Genomic DNA, 16,215 nt, shown 5'->3' with positions numbered 1-16,215 from the left:
TGCACTGAGAGGGATCAATATTATATACTGTGTGTGCTTGGCACTTTGTTACTGTGAGTTAGGAAGACGGACAAATTGGAAATATAAGACAAGCTGGGAGAATAGATGTATGCTATAGAGACTCTGCAGATAAGCAGATACATATCTGCCTGCGCTGACGAGTGTTGTCACAGCTTTCTCAGCGCAGGGGGTCCGAATGATAATATCGGTGGGAGAGGGACCTAGACAGTTATGGCTCTGGTGTCTGCAGAAAATTGTAGAGGCCAAAGCAATTTTGCAACAACAGGCCCACTGTGCTGCCACTTTGCAGACTGGCCTTGTCATTAACGGCCACCAAGACTGAGTGGTAATTATCCCCCACACTTCACAGGCGTCCTGGATTTAAACTCTTAAGTGCGCATCCCAGAGATACTAGCAGCAAGTAGATCAGCACTAAAGCCGAAACGTCCTTCTGGGACAGCCTGTGAATCTGTGGGAAACTGATGCTCATGGATGAAGTGAGTGCTGCTGAGGAAAAATAATAAAACACGTAAATACACACAGCTGACTGATTGTGATCCAGTATTAGTATTGATCATGGGCACTATAGGCAGGGGAGAAGGACTCTTGCTGAGAGGAAATGCAACAACTCAATTAGTGCATATTGAAATTTCTGTCACTCACTCACTCCACTGCACTGTGCTACCGAAAGGCCTCTACAAATAAAAAAAACAGGCGATTGAAATTCCGAGGCCGTGCTCCAGGCAGGCCAGGCATCCGTCCTGCGGGAGCTCGCGCACTTCAAGCAACTTGTACGATTCCCGCTGCCAAGACAGACTCCAAATTCATCCCCTTCTTCAACAAACTGCTCCCCTGATCGACACCGTAAAAAAGACAAAAAGGGCCGTTTCTCGACTACTCAGCGGCTAATTAATTGACACTCGTGGAGCAAACGGTCCGAGAGGGCCCGCGGAGCTCTGAGAGGCAGGAGAATCAGGACACTAGCGCTTTCTCCTTCTGCCTGGGCTGTGTAATCACTCCCCTCAGCAGACTGGCAGCAGGGGCAGCCTCTGTGTTTGTATCCCTGGATACACAAAGGCCGTAAAGAACTTTCTCTTCCTCCCTGCCCACTGCCCTTCCCCCTCCCTGTGCTCCCTGTCTCCCGTCTCGCTGCTCTTCATTCGGCAGGATTGACAAACTCTCCGGCTGAGCTGATTAAAGGGCTTTGGGGTCACATAACTAGGCCAGCCATCCCACTCGCACCTGTCTTTGCAGTGTATACAAGTGTCTGCTGGGTGTGTCGGCTGTCATTCTCGGATCAATGGCTTTATTAAGCGGCAACGCAAGGGAAAAAAAAAACTTTTATCCTCTGCCGAAGGAAAAAAAAACAAGCTCCCATCCGACACTTGTTTGTTTTCAAAACTCCAAACATGGGGATGCTCTGATTATGTTGCAAAATAAACTATATTTACTTTTTTTTCCTACGACCACCAACAGCAAGCAAATAATTTCCTTAAGCGTAATTACAATGCGGTATTAAAAAGCTGAATGTATTTATACAAGTAAAATTAGAGTGTAAGAGGACTCACAATTCACTTGCAATGCTTTCAAAACACAGCTGTGAAAATACAAATAAGGCATTAAAAGAAGATGGAAAAGAAGGGACAAAAGGTAGGTTTCCCTCTTATGTGTTGTTATTCTTCACCCCTTTGATTTTAATGACGGTCTTCTTTTATTACCAGCGACTAAAAACATTAATAGAAACGGGATCTACTACTATCTAAACCTGTCAACCCTTTAAATGGGCTTTAAAGTAACAAAATGCTAGGACATGCATTGTGGGAGGTAGTATCTATTACTCTTTGGCTGTTACTGTTACTTCCTGACGAGTGAGAATATTAAGTTAAGAAACGGGCTGTCATGGCAGTGTAGTGGTTGGCACTGCTGCCTCACTGTTTTCCATATTCTCCCTGTGTCTGTGTGGGACTTTGATGGGTGCTTGTTTCCTTCCAAAGACTACGTTAACTGCAGTCTAAGTGAATGGGCCTCTGAACTGTCCCTGTGTGTTTGGTGTCACCGGTGTCCCATACAGAGTCGAGCTCCTCCTCCCTTGTTTCTGGGTGCCGGGAACCCCTACTATGAATAAGCAGCTTTCTGGTGATGGGTGACGATCTGGAAATCCTGTGCCAATATTTAAAGGGTGACACAACACCAGAGCGCTGTTACTTCCATCTTTTTATCATTATTATCTTTCTGAAACGTCGACACCTCTTTTCACCAAACACACACGCACACAGATAAATGCTGCTAATGTGAGATTTTGTTTTCTAAAACAGGATCAAGCTTTGCTGTGAAACAAATACTGGGAAACAGAACTTTTAAAGCACTGCTCAAGGCTTGCTGGTGATGGGCCAAAGGTGTTTGACTTGTCACTTGATGCATGGATTGTGAAGTTTATTTTAGACCAGTTAAATATCCCCTAACTTATTTGCTGTTATAGTATTATGAGTTAGAAGGAATATTGTTTTTTTCCTGCTCTGCCAAGTAAATGAATGTCTTTGTTTCCAGGACACTTTGCTGTCAGGCCAAGCCTGAAGAGTACTAGAAAAAACGCAATGCAGTCAAAGATCTTCAGGTACACAGACATATTTGAATGACTATATTTTGTAGACCTTCTCATTGACTCTCATTCTATTTTTATTTTTAGTGCTTTTAGATTTAAAAGAGATGCCAACTGGTTTATTAAATAAAGTCATTTACATTCTGTTAACCTCCCTGCTTGTTAGGTGGTACAATCTTTTTGTGGACATTTTCTCAGATTATTTCCCAGCTTTACATACTGTAGCAATGCGCAACAACCACACACTCAAATGCAAACTGTGGATGATACATTTCAGTAGTGAAGCCACAACACAGAGTTTACAATCTGGTTGTGGCTGGGAACAGTGCATTGCTGTTGAAAAACAAAAACACAATCTTAGGAGTTTGTGTAGGAGAATCAAAGATTGTTCTCTGGTATCACCATTGTCTACACTTTAGGTAACACCAACTCAAATCAACGAAGTGAGAAAAATGAGTGAGTTAAGACCTATATTATATTTAGTTTGGAGGAAGCAGAATAGATTTTGAGTGTCTGGTTTGTGATAGCTGCCAACCTCCAAAACCAGGAAGAGAAAAATCATTTAATTTTACATAACTCTAAGATCATCTTCCACAGACAAAGGATTGTCAGACCTGTATGTCAGGATGTGATTCAGTGCACTTTCATCAGCATGTGAATCTGAACAGTAAATTAATAAGTGTTTTTCAGAGTTTGGGATTGTACACCTCATATTGTACACCAAAAGATATTTTTCACCAAAGTTCAGCAATGTGCCAAATCCACATTTCTGACCCAGAGAATCTGTTTGCTTGCATCTCTGCTTTCAAAATTCTAGAATGAATAGATAAATAAGACATTTCTTTAAAATGATTCCCCAACTGGAGGAGGCTGAAAGGTCCTGCCCCAAATGGTGTTTGATTTCTAGCTTTTGCTAAACATTTTCTTCTTCTTCCCCTGACAAAAATTAAACATTTAATTTAATTCAGTTCAATGGCATGAAAAAACTAGCTCTGCTGGTATCTCAGTAACCTGACAGCAAGCAGTTTAAAGTAACATTTTCAATATCACAGAGCCGCCCAGGTGAGTGGCCAGGACTGTGAACTGTGAACTGTGATCCCCAGAGAGCAGAGGGTGAGACTCCAGACAGCAGCTGGCAATCTGCTCTGTCAGTGTGTCAGTGTGTGTGCTGGTACGAGGTACAGGGGTCGGTGTGTGCACAGGTATAAGGTACAGGGGTCAGTGTGTGCGCAGGTATGAAATACAGGGGTCAGTGTTTGTGCAGGTATGAGGTACAGGGCAGGGGTCAGTGTGTGTGCAGGTATGAGGTACAGGGGTCAGTGTGTGCGCAGGTATGAAATACAGGGGTCAGTGTGTGTGCAGGTATGAGTTACAGGGCAGGGGTCAGTGTGTGTGCAGGTATAAGGTACAGGGGTCAGTGTGTGTGCAGGTATGAGGTACAGGGGTCAGTGTGTGTGCAGGTATGAGATACAGGGATCAGTGTGTGTGCAGGTATAAGGTACAGGGGTCAGTGTGTGTGCAGGTATGAGGTACAGGGGTCAGTGTGTGCGCAGGTATGAGATACAGGGATCGGTGTGTGTGCAGGTATGAGGTACAGGGCAGGGGTCAGTGTGTGTGCAGGTATGAAGTACAGGGATCGGTGTGTGTGCAGGTCTGAGGTACAGGGGTCAGTGTGTGTGCAGGTATGAGGTACAGGGGTCAGTGTGTGCACAGGTATGAGGTACAGGGGTTAGTGTGTGTACAGGTACGAGGTACAGGGGTTAGTGTGTGTACAGGTACGAGGTACAGGGATCGGTGTGTGTGCAGGTATAAGGTACAGGGGTCAGTGTGTGTGCAGGTATGAGGTACAGGGGTCAGTGTGTGTGCAGGTATGAGGTACAGGCTCTCTTTCACTTTTTCATTCTGATTCTGATTCTTTGTCACACCATCCACACTCATTGCCCACTGTGGCTGAAACTGAAATCTTCACTCACAAGTCACTCTCAGTGCAGAGGCCTAGCCGCAAGCGAATTACTGCGCAAACAGTATATTCAAGCCTCGTAAGACAACGGACAACATGCACAGACAACAATGTACCTTTTATTGGACTCTCTCTATTGCATCCTCAGACAATCAGCCTTTTGTTTCCTGCCGCCTGCATTTCTCTCTCTCTCTCTCTTTTGATTTCTATCAATCACCAAGCAATTCGTTTAAAACACCAGGGGAGTGCCAGAGCGTGTCCGGGCAAGAGGTTCCCAGTCCGGAATTGCAAAAGAACATTTTGGGTTTCGGAGGCTTGTGGTTACAGGGGAACTACAAGGAAGTGTGAATGGAGAGCAGGAGGTGCCATTTTTCACAGAGGGTTCTGGGAGTCCGGGACAGGCTCCCTAGACATACTGTTGTACCTGATACCCCGGCTTCTTCCATGAAGTGGTTAGAAGATATCCTCGGATCAGTTTCCGATAGCGACTACCAAGCAAACAAGCTAGATGTGCCATAAGGTCTTTCTTATCTTCTTCTGTTCTGAGAGAGGGTACACTGTTTACAGCACACAGCTCTTTCGGAAATATCGTCACAGATGTGATGGATTCTGGACTGGCACCTTTTTCTCCGTGTGTTTCAGGGCTAGCCCTCCATACTTAGAAGCGTCAATAAAAGCCAGCTCTCCCCACAGCTCTCCAGCAGAGCCATGTGAAAGTGCCACTAGTCAAAGTAGCGTCCTGGCAGGGAAGTAATTAATTTTATGCAATCTCGACTGGGAGCAGAGGTAAAAGAGAAAGAAATGTGTAATGTAACCCCAAGTCCTTAATTTTAGAAATCCACTGGTGTGTGACAGCAGCCTACACCAATATGTTAACGACCTATCACCAAAGTGTAATATTAGCAGCGCGTACGGGCTGTGAGATGTTAGTTAGATCATTTGAAAGAAATTGATCTCATCAGTCTTCCATTCCTCCTCTGTGGCTGGCATTCTGAGATTTGATGCTGAGAAAAGAAGAGGGACTGTCTGTACCTGACAGTTTTTTTATATGCTACGTTTTATGAACACTGTCAGGAAATGCACATCAAGTATAAATATATCTTCATGATTGCCATTAGACCACAGGCTTCTCAGGGTAACAGATACGATATGAAATGTGTTTCATGTGTTAAAAAGTGTTACAGCACTCCATCGTTCCTTAATAAGTTATTTGGAATATGCAAGCTACTCCTAAACTCTTTTTATAATCTTCCATTGTCAGTAGAGGCTTGAAAAGCAGTTTATTTAATTTCTCTAGGTGTTGGTATGGCAGAGACACGCAGAGAAATTTCTGGTGTCTTCAGAGTCTCAAATGCAATTCTGAATGCTAAAGCAGTGGCTGAAAAGATTTGCTTAAGTTTAGCATTCATAAAGGCTTTACAGCGCTGGATGTGAGAACAAGAGTGTTTTTCCCTTTTCTTTTCATTTGTGTTTCAATAAACGTGTAGTGAAAAAAGAATGACAAGGTTAATTGTTCACTCGCATTAGGCTATGCCTGCCTTTATTGTCAAGCACTTATATGAAAAGGAACAGTTAGTATTCTCGCATTGCAGGGCTCTTTGATGCTAACAGAAGAACGCTGTGAAGTAGCTCTTTCCTCAGGACACACGCCATATAGATCACTCCCAGGACGGTCCTCTGGCAGCTCTGGGGTCAGAGGCTATATGTGCTTTCAAACACAAGAGAGTGGGGACCCACAATCACCCCCAACCTCACCACCTCTAAACGCTCCTCCACATAATCCAGGGCGTCTTTCTCAAACCCGACACCACCTCGCTTCTCTGCACTATTCTCCTTCAGCTGAACATGGCAGTGCTGCAGAATCCCATGTCTTCTGTGTTGTCTGGCGGATGATTTGAACTCTTCATCACCACTCACACAGACAACCGATGAGTAGAGAACAGCACAGCTACTCTGCAGTGGAGCAAGGTGTAAGGATCCTGTGATTCATCCATTCTCTCATTCAGATGGGCCGCCACCAGCAGGGTGCCAAGTAACAGGGGCCAGGGGGTCTTTCATTAACACAGACATCTGACACTGGAGGGTCATTCGAGAAAAGAGGTACTTAAGTGCATTAACATGGATGTTCACGGGCATTTGCTTATTTGAATCTAGATTCCTAGATGCTTCATTCATGGATGAGCACAGAAATATCGACCATCATTGTCACCACCGCAAAACACAATCCAATCCTGCAGGGATACAACTGCTTTACAGACACATACTGTACTATATACACTGAGTCTTCATCAGAGTCCCATGGCTAGTCAGCATACTTCTTGTTACTGAATTCACTTAAGACCTTGAATGGTCTAGAGCTTTATTCAGAATAACACTACATGTAGGGGTTGGAAGATGTGCTCACATTTAAATTATGACCATTTTTATTGAGCAGCAGATATCAATTGGCATAATGTGGCTTTAAAACTTGGATCGTCTTCGTCATCAAATTCTTCTTTGATGCAGCATGCGAGTGTTACATTTTCTCTCTTTACTTCCCACAAATGAACCAGTAAACAAATGAATAATTGCAGCCAACCTACAGTGATAATTATTGAGTACATCCTGAGCAAACAACGTACCTAACATTTAGCGCTTCTTTAAAATATTTTACATGACAAGATCAAAGGTAAGTGCTTCCTCAGGAGTGGCAAACCAGCATTGTTTAACTAATTAGAAGTCTAACAAACCCCCCCCAAAACAAATTGGACTTCACTAATTAACAAACCTGTTTTCATTTTTATTTATCAGAAATGCAAACTACTTATGCACTAATCCTACAATTTACGTGAGAGTTTTAAAAGTGAATAAATATTTATATATATATTCAAGCTGCTGTGTTGTTCCAGATTTGCTTAGCCAGAATCAGCAGGGGGCCCTAAGTTAATATACAAGCCAAATTAGTAGAAGCCAGTGTAGACCAAAAGCACAAACAATGGCCTAGAGCTGTCAATCACATCAATCCCTTAGCAGTGCTCTATTCTAGCTGAAGAAACCTTGAACATCTCAGGAAGTGTTTTTTTCTTCTAGTGATGTGATCACGTTGGTGTTAACCTCTTCTTCACTTCACGGTTATTTTTACATCTTCCTGAACGAGGTGTAATTCTCGGCCTTCTTAAAACAAAAACAGCAAATAAGCCGTGTGTTAAGATGATGTTTAATGTCTTGCCATTTAGGCTAGCTGTCTGCTTTTTTTTTTTGCTGTTGCATAAGAAACGCAGCAGAGACAATAGGATAATGACATTGCTGTATCTTATATCTTACCAGATGCGACATTTGTTTTACAATAGGAGCTTGATGATGAAGGGTTTCGTACTGGGTTAAGATTATATTATGGCATCATATATTATATATTATGATGCATCAGGCCTGTTTGGAAACTTTGTGTATGAAAGCAGCAACAGAATGTCTTGAGATATTTTAAAACTGAAAAAGATTATCTTCCCAAGGAGCCAGCCAGGACCTTGGGCAGCCAGAGTGTCCTTCAGAAACACACACGCAGAAAACAGTGATCAAGCTTTCTCGGCTTCCTAGCAGCTGAGCTGGGAAATTCAAGAGCTCTTTCGTCGTAGCTCTGCGCAGGGCTGGCTTTGTTTGGGAGGCTGTACGGGGAAGGGATCAGGCTTCAAAGTGATACGAGCCAGCGATCACTCTGACAGACGTTGTGCGGGGTTTTATGGCAGAGTTCAGTGTGTGGCTGATCACAGCAGTAGTTAGTACCTGTTGGCTCTGTGCCCCGCTGACATTGTCAATCTTGCTGCTGGGTTTCGGGTAGGTTGAGCTGTCAGCCTCCCTCTCCCTTGCCTCCAGTATCAGAAGAAAAAGTTCAAAGGCTTCTGTTTTCAGAGCAAACAAACCATTTCATTCTAGGTTAAACAGCACCGACCTGCAGGGACAGGTTTAAGCCATGTCTGCCTTATTCTGACAGGATACCACTGATGGCACCGATCGCAGAGGGCCATGTCTCACAAACGACTCAGCGCCAGATGCGCAAGAGAACTCTACTTCTTTTATGCGACCTGAACTGTCTCTCTACTGTTCATTATGAGCCAAGATCTCCAGTTTGGCATAGCTGGCCCTTATTTAAAAGCATCTGTCAGCACCTTAAGTCACCAGAATCAGAGTTTCCAGTGGCCTATCTTGTGTTCTTCGTATTACTGCCAATTTGTACTTGAAATGTGATGATGTTAGAATTATGACCTACAAAGCCAATGATGAACGGTGAAAAGCACAGAAACTTATATTGATATCAACAAATCTGAACTGCTGTCACTACAAAATTGGAAAATTGGACCTACGCTTATTTTATTTTTGTAATTCTCCTCATTAGTTTTAATTTCTGATCCATGCACCGATTTCAGAGGCTCAGATGTGGAGTAAACTCCGCTGTGGATCTCAGGTTTATAAATCAGACAGGAAATGTCAGGTCTGCCCTGAGGTGGCAGCAAAGGTAGTGGGTGGTTGTGCGTGTGGGATAGCTGCACTGAACTGAAACTCTCCATGGTATAATTACAGGCAAGAATTTCAGACTGCAGCTCTGCTCGGCTGTGACCCGGGCCTTGCACGTCACCACGATCCCGGCTTGCCCAGACTTGACTGCTCCTCACACACGTCCTGTCCCTGTGAGCTCACATGCCAAGCAGGACCCAACAGGACTACAATAGCCTTCTCCCAGGGTCACTCCAGGGCTGACGCTATAGTGAATCAATGAGCCCATTGTGTGTTTTGTAAGCCAGTTCCGTAGTTGTGAGGGGCATCCCAGAACAGCATCCTGGGGGCGGCAAGCTGTAGCTCAAACGAATTTATTTTCCACAAGTTCCAACACCTTGTACTATTATCTGCTGCCACAGATATCTCTATAAGCGGCCAGGCGTTTCTCTCCTTGAAGACTTCAGAACATTCCAGACGTCTATAGGAGGTCTGTCACGTCAGTGTCCTTAAATACCACAAGGTCTTCCATCCGACCTGTACTTACTGATCTGGCCCAGTTACTTCTAGAACTCAGAACAGTGTATCCCCTTTAAAAAGAAGTAAAAGAAAAGGTTTGACTACCACTGTAACTTCACCCAGCCCCTCTTACAGTGTCAGCTCAGACAGATGATAAAAAGAAGTCCAGCTGAGAGAAAACAAACAGCTAAATTACATTTGATGAGCAGCTAAGCTGGAACAACAGCTGCCAGCTGCCCACACCTTCTCAGAAACATAGCTGGACACCCTGAGGAATAGAAATTCCAGAGGTTGTAAATGTAATGAAAATATCGGTACAGTAGGCAGAATCATCGGCCCATCTCCTAACCGCTTCTTCTGATTCAGGGTCGCGGGGCAACCGCAGGCTATCCCAGCGTGCAACAGGCTCAAGGCAGGATACACCCTGGATGGGAGGCCAGTCCATCACAAGACATTTGGGCTGCTACAAAATACTGTTTTGTCTTTTATATAGCTTTGACTGCTTTTAAAGGTTTTGGAAGTAAACCTTTTCAAGTTTATTTTGATCAGCGAAATGTACAGATGAGCTAGCAAAACCACGCTCCCTGCATAAAGAGAACAGGCCATCGATGTGTAGCCAGGAGTCTTTAAATTTCCCCGAGAAATATTTTCCCTTCATTCTTCCTGATAACCAAACATACAGGCCTGGTGCTGTCATTGCCGGATAACACTATCAACACCTGGAATGTGTGTTTTTTCTCAGACAGAAACTATTTTTATATCCAATCGCGGCTGCAGTGTTGACTACAAACGATATGTCAAGGACAAGAAACTGAATCAGACATTAACAGAGTCTGATGATTCGCTGAAGTAAGAAATACAAAAGTAAAAGTCATCCAACAAACCTTGTAAAGCTTTTACATCCTGGTAAAAAATCAAACAAGTACTGTACATTATAATAATAAGCATTGTAAATATCTAAGAGGCAGCACAGTGGCACAGTGGTTAGCAGTGCTGCCCTGGGTTCAGTTTTTGGGGTGCTGTCTGTGTGGGGTTTGTACGTTCTCACTGCATTTGTGTGCATTTTGGCAGGATGCTCTGGTTTCCTCCCTCTGTCCAAAGACTGTGCAGGTAGGTTAATTGGTTTCTGGAAAATCAGCCTTGATGTGTGCATGTCTGTGTGTGTCTTTTTGTCTTCCCTGTGATGGACGTCCCGTCCAGGGTGTATCCTATCTTGCTGCCCTGTTACCCTGAACTCGTATAGAACGGTACCCATTATGGTGGGGTGAATATCTGATAATAAAATAAATGTTTTAACTATCTTAATAATTTGATGAGTGAGCGCTTGTCCAAAACTGTCCAGTGGAATTTCAATTAACGTTTGGGTTCAATAATCATCAGAAGAGTGTGAGTTCTGTCTCTGTGTGACATGTTGCACCTCAGGGCTGCAAGCACAATATTTGTAGGCTTTCTGTGGTCTCGATGGGGGAACTTTGAGCATAGGAGTTGGTTGTGAGAGAAAGGGCTTTCACAAGAGATTCAAAAAGTTCACCAACAAATAAACAATGAATGTGGACAAAGCAAACTCAGAATTGCAAGACTTACTGTAGCAACACGTTTTGCTAGGTGTAAGGTTTTTTTCAACTTGTAAACCAGTTATCATTCAACAAGAGGAGGAAATCAGGTAACAGTCTATCTACTAAGCCCGGTACCTTATATTCCTCTGTATTAATAATTAGCTATGTCAGAGTGTCATCCTGTAACTCTAATTAACCACAATATGCAGTGATGCGCACTGACTTAATCTTTGAGATTCAGTACTTGAGAATTTCTAGCAATGAAAGATTAAAGGAAGAATGTTGCAGCTTCTCAGTTAATACAGCTCATATACAGGGAAATGTATTGGGGGCAAAGTAAAAAAAAGACACTGGAAAATTCCCCCTGCTGGCTCTGCTGCACTGTGATTTTCCTTGTCTCAGCTCCTAATGTGCCACACAGTGTCTCCCTGCCCAGGGATTTGACAAATACAGACAACAGCTGGGTTCGGATCTCAGGGGACAGCGAGAGGAGTGCTTGGCTTGTCAGGAAGTGGAAGAAAAACAAACCCTATAGCGCATCAAATTTTCATACAAGCATCAGTGCACAGTTAAGAGCTGTTTTATGGAACAAAATCAGCAGATAAATATCCTCCAGGAACAAATGAATTATAATGTTTTGTTTATTTTGTAGGATATCAGAGTGATAGTTGCCTTTTATTTAATTTAATAAAAAATAAAGACTGTCAGACTGTCATAACCCTGCTGTTGTCCTCACTGGAGTATACTTTTTTCAGAAAAAAAAAACACATTTTTTTTCCTATACCGTGTATGTATAAATATAATCTAGATTTTAAAAGCAAACTAAATATTCTCCATAATCACTTTCTCCTGTCCATCTTTCAGGCTCTGAGCACCACATCTGCCATTCTCATCCTGAGTTCCTGTCGCTTCTGGGTCAGAATAGATCTCGCAAAACCGCACCTGTCTTGATCTCACAACGATCTTATCATCTCTTTGTCATGCTGTCAGTCACAAAAATCAGCTCTACTTGTTTCCTTTCTCAAGAAAATGATGTCAGCCCCTGGAGGGGGGGGTTGCTTTGGAATTGATTGTGATTGAAATGACTAAAAAATGCCAGAAAAATGGTCATTTTGGCTTCCTGTAAAAAACACACACACAATGCCTTAACAGCTAGCACTTCCTTTAATTGATGTCTGTTCTTAGGACAACACAAAAATATCACTAGACTGCTGCTGCTCATTTAAGCTGAAAAGAAAAATCATTCTTTAACCACAATCATGGCATCTACCACTGCTGCTACTCCTACTAAAACTCCTACTAGTACTACAACGCCCGCTATAAAACTCAAACTTTAATGACTCCGACTACCACTACTACTAAACTACTACTGTTGCTACTGCCAGTACTACTAGAAGCCGATTGCCTGGATGGCACCAACCCACAAAATAAACTATTTTGAACATCAAGTTCAACCATCATTGCAAAAAGGATGTAATCAATTATCAACAGATTAAGAAGGAAAGAAGAAATTTAACCCAAATAATAATAATAATAATAAGTATCTATATATATTGAAAGACAAAATAAAGTAAAACCTTTTCTTTTCTTATGAGGAAAGAACTAAAAGAGAACCAGATGCAAAGTTTTCCTTTTTTTCGACTGAGCCGTGCTGCAGAGCTGACCCAGGCTCCAGGACCCAGGACCCAGCTACTGTTGAGGCGATACAGCAAAAAGGCTTGGTTGCTTCCATTTTCAGCCAGGACAGGAGCTTGCCCAGACAAATTGAATATATTTGTTGTCTACAGAGCACTCCTAAGGTTTATTTCAGAAAATAAATTAAATTGGACAAGAGGCAAAAAAAAACCCAACAAAATAAATGTTCTTCCAGATCCATGCACTCAGACTCATCTATTATTTATTCGCGTCTGAAAATTACATGATGCAATAAACTGGATGGTGGGCAGCTGGAGTTTCCAGGGGAGTTAATTAACCCCTTCGTTTAGCATCACTTTTATGTTCACAAATCTTTGAAGACTTGTGACTGAAATATTTAGAAAATGATGTTCTCAGCAATACTGCCACCTTTGCTTTTTTTGCAAGGGAAATGCCAATGATAGATACTGTATCTAAAGAAAAATGGCTGATCTCTGACCTGCTGCATTCATTACTGCTCAGCATCAAGGGTAAATCAATTAAACAGTGTGGGGAACTTGGAACAGCTCTGTGGATTTCAGAGCTGGATTTAATACATTTTGGAAAGCTTAGTACAGTGTGGTTAAACATAGAAGCAGCGCATTTAATACCAAAGACCCAATACACAATAGAGATCGGAGGGCCAGTAAAGCGCAATGTGATGGACTCTGATAGCTTTTTTTCTGAGGATTCTCATCCAGAAAAAAACACAGGATTTTTGCCTGTTGCTCAGAGGAAGTGGACTGATTTCAGAACTAATATTGGCTAACAAGGGCGGCTCAAGATCACGAACCTGGGAAAACCTGCCTGATCAAACACCCCCAAAACCGCAATTTCAAGTCTGTGTTCCCACACGCTCCTGTTGCAGCAGTGTTGTAATGTGAGTGTGACACCCACATAGCCTGCGGTCCATGTGGCAGACAAGTTTAGTCACTCTGCTCAATTGTATTGTCATCTATATCTCCGCTCCACTGGAGGGTGAAGCTCGATTGCTGCTGGAAAGGTGTGGCCTGTCTCTCCAGAGTCACAGCCGACGGAGCCCTCTCGATAATTACTGCACGACGCCGAGCCTCCATCTCACCACTTGAAGACCCGGCTCCCCTCTCTCTTGTACACAGGATTTACGTTCCTCTGCCATGCTAGGGTACATTTAACCCTAAACAATTCTACACAACGTGTATTTTTTCCCTCTCTTTGGTTTGCTTTGCTTTTGAAGTTTGCTTTTAAGAATGCTGAACACCTTGAAAGAAACACAATCACTTTTCTACCTCGTATAGCTCTGTATTTGCACATTCCCGTGCAAGTCTCATTCACACACGCTTTTCCAGATAGGCAAATATAAGAATATAACAAGGCCAACTAAATAAAAAAATAAAATATAATGAAAATAATAAAATAGATTATAAAAGTATTGTATTTTCTTTGGGCAAAAATGGAATCTGTGTGACGGATTACCTTTAGAAATAAACATTTAATATTTTGCGTGCAGGCTTTCCTGCCCTTCTACATAAAATGCTTTTTTTCAAATCCTACAGAAACATTAAAAGCAGTACCAGTGTCAAACCTAACCAAAACATAGCAGGCAGGCTAAAAGTGCTGTAACAACATTGCAAGCCGAAGTGACACATCCTCCTCTGACCACCACAGCAAGACAAATGTGACAGCTTCTCAGTGTTACTGCCAAACCACAAAAATTATAGCTCAACCTGGGAAGACTCCCAGGAAGTTTCATCCATGGATTCAAGGGTAAAAAATATTTTTGCAGATGTTTTTTCTATAATCTGTAGCCCTTGTCCTATTCTTTGGGAGCTCTCAGCCTGTAACAGGTATTAGAGGGGCCAGTCTCACCCTATGGTCTGTGTGGGTCCTAATGCCCCAGTAGAGTGACTGTAAAAAGGCGCCGTCCTTCGGATGAGACGTGAAACCAAGGTCCTGACTCTCTGTGATCATTATAAACCCCAGGTTGTTTCTTGAAAAGAGTAGGAATGTTACCCCAGCATCCTGGCTAAATTTCCCATTGGCCTTTACCAGTCATAGTCCCCTATTAATCCCCAGCTCTGAACTGGCTTCGTCACTCGGGTAGCTGGTGTGAGTGGGGAGCGTACTGACACACTCTGGGTGCCGTCACATCATCCAGGCGGGTGTCCTGCACACTGATGGTGTAAAGTGCTTTGATCGGAGTATCCAGAAAAGTTTAAGGAATTATTATTATAAAAACCGCTTGCAATAAGCCTAAGACACAAAAGTGTCATCCATAGTCAGACAGCCAGATATCAAAGATCACGGAATAGCCTGCTTGTCAAAATAGCAAATACAAGACTTTTAGTTTAGTTTGAAAACATACCTCTTGGACTTTTACCTTAATTCTGGAAGAATTTAATTAGCTATCTTCCTTTTTTTCTTTCCTTGGCAGAAACTCTTATCCAGCATATGATGTGAATTCTGGGCAAGCATTTTCACTGGAACAGCTTCGATTCCTTACAAATTCCTGCCAAAATCCGATATTCCACAGCAGCTTGTACAAGTCCCAGCCTGATGAAAGTAAACCTTTAATTGAAGAGGCATTATTTAGTTTTGATCTTGTCTACGGTCCATTTAAAACACCACTCTTAGAATATTTGTTAGAATTGCAAGTTAAAAAATTTCAGATTTCTTCTCAATTGTGATATGTAGAGAGCAATATAATAAATATTATGAATGGAAACCCACACCACGTATTGTTTTTTTCTTTGCCTACAATCTGTATTGAATCTGTGCAGTATTTTTTGTATCGACAATGAATCCATTGCAAACCAATACCATATTCATAAAAGGCCATTAACACTCAAAATCAGTTAATGGGCTGTGTAGCAAAACTACTGAAGTTCTGAAACGTCTCAACATCCATCTTGTCTCCACTCAACAATTGATCGGCTAACAGAAAAAAAATGTTTTGACAGATTGTCATCATTTACTTATTCAACTCAGGTCTGGCACAACAGACGCATACCATTGATACACTTACTGGTTCTACTAAAGGTTTGGGGAGGACTGGAGAATTAGGCTTTCCTTTTTTACCTGTCTCAACATGTGCAAAACACATTTGCAGATCACCCCTACGGTTTTTCTTTTCCTAGTTCTCAGCAGTAGTGCAACACACCCTTGTTTGCTCGACGTAGAGGGATAACAAACTTTGATATAGAGAAAGAAGGTGACAACAAATTGTTACGCCACATTCAGGTGTTCCTTCCTAATCCTGAGAGGGTCATCCTTGCTGAGGGTAACTGAAATTTTCAAAAAATCTAAAAAACAGACACCTGGTTGTGGTCCATAAAACAGAACCCTGAGAAAAACCTTGTTTTTCTACGTTGTCTATATTGTTTTACAGTATTTCAAGTCTTATAGAATAGAATAGAATTAGATCTTCACAGAACTCTTAATTAAAGAAGAAGGAAATCTGT

The 16,215-nt window shown here is 42.4% G+C and overlaps 1 protein-coding gene and 1 long non-coding RNA gene across 8 annotated transcripts in view; one reads left to right on the top strand and one right to left on the bottom strand.

The window, feature by feature from the left end:
* Positions 1-16,215, bottom strand: part of LOC148640985 (nectin 1b-like) — a 192,166-nt gene that overhangs the window by 132,682 nt on the left and 43,269 nt on the right. The gene's annotated exons all lie outside the window — the stretch shown is intronic.
* LOC148640986 (uncharacterized) lies at positions 1,177-15,477 on the top strand. Its single transcript, XR_015930332.1, has 3 exons — positions 1,177-1,650; positions 2,548-2,614; positions 15,189-15,477. It is a non-coding gene; the product is annotated as an uncharacterized LOC148640986 (long non-coding RNA).

This window comes from Lepisosteus platostomus, chromosome 25 (genome assembly GCF_059453375.1).
Source record: "Lepisosteus platostomus isolate fLepPlt1 chromosome 25, fLepPlt1.hap1, whole genome shotgun sequence".
NCBI lineage: Eukaryota > Metazoa > Chordata > Actinopteri > Semionotiformes > Lepisosteidae > Lepisosteus > Lepisosteus platostomus.
This window is presented reverse-complemented; position numbering and strand designations above follow the sequence as displayed.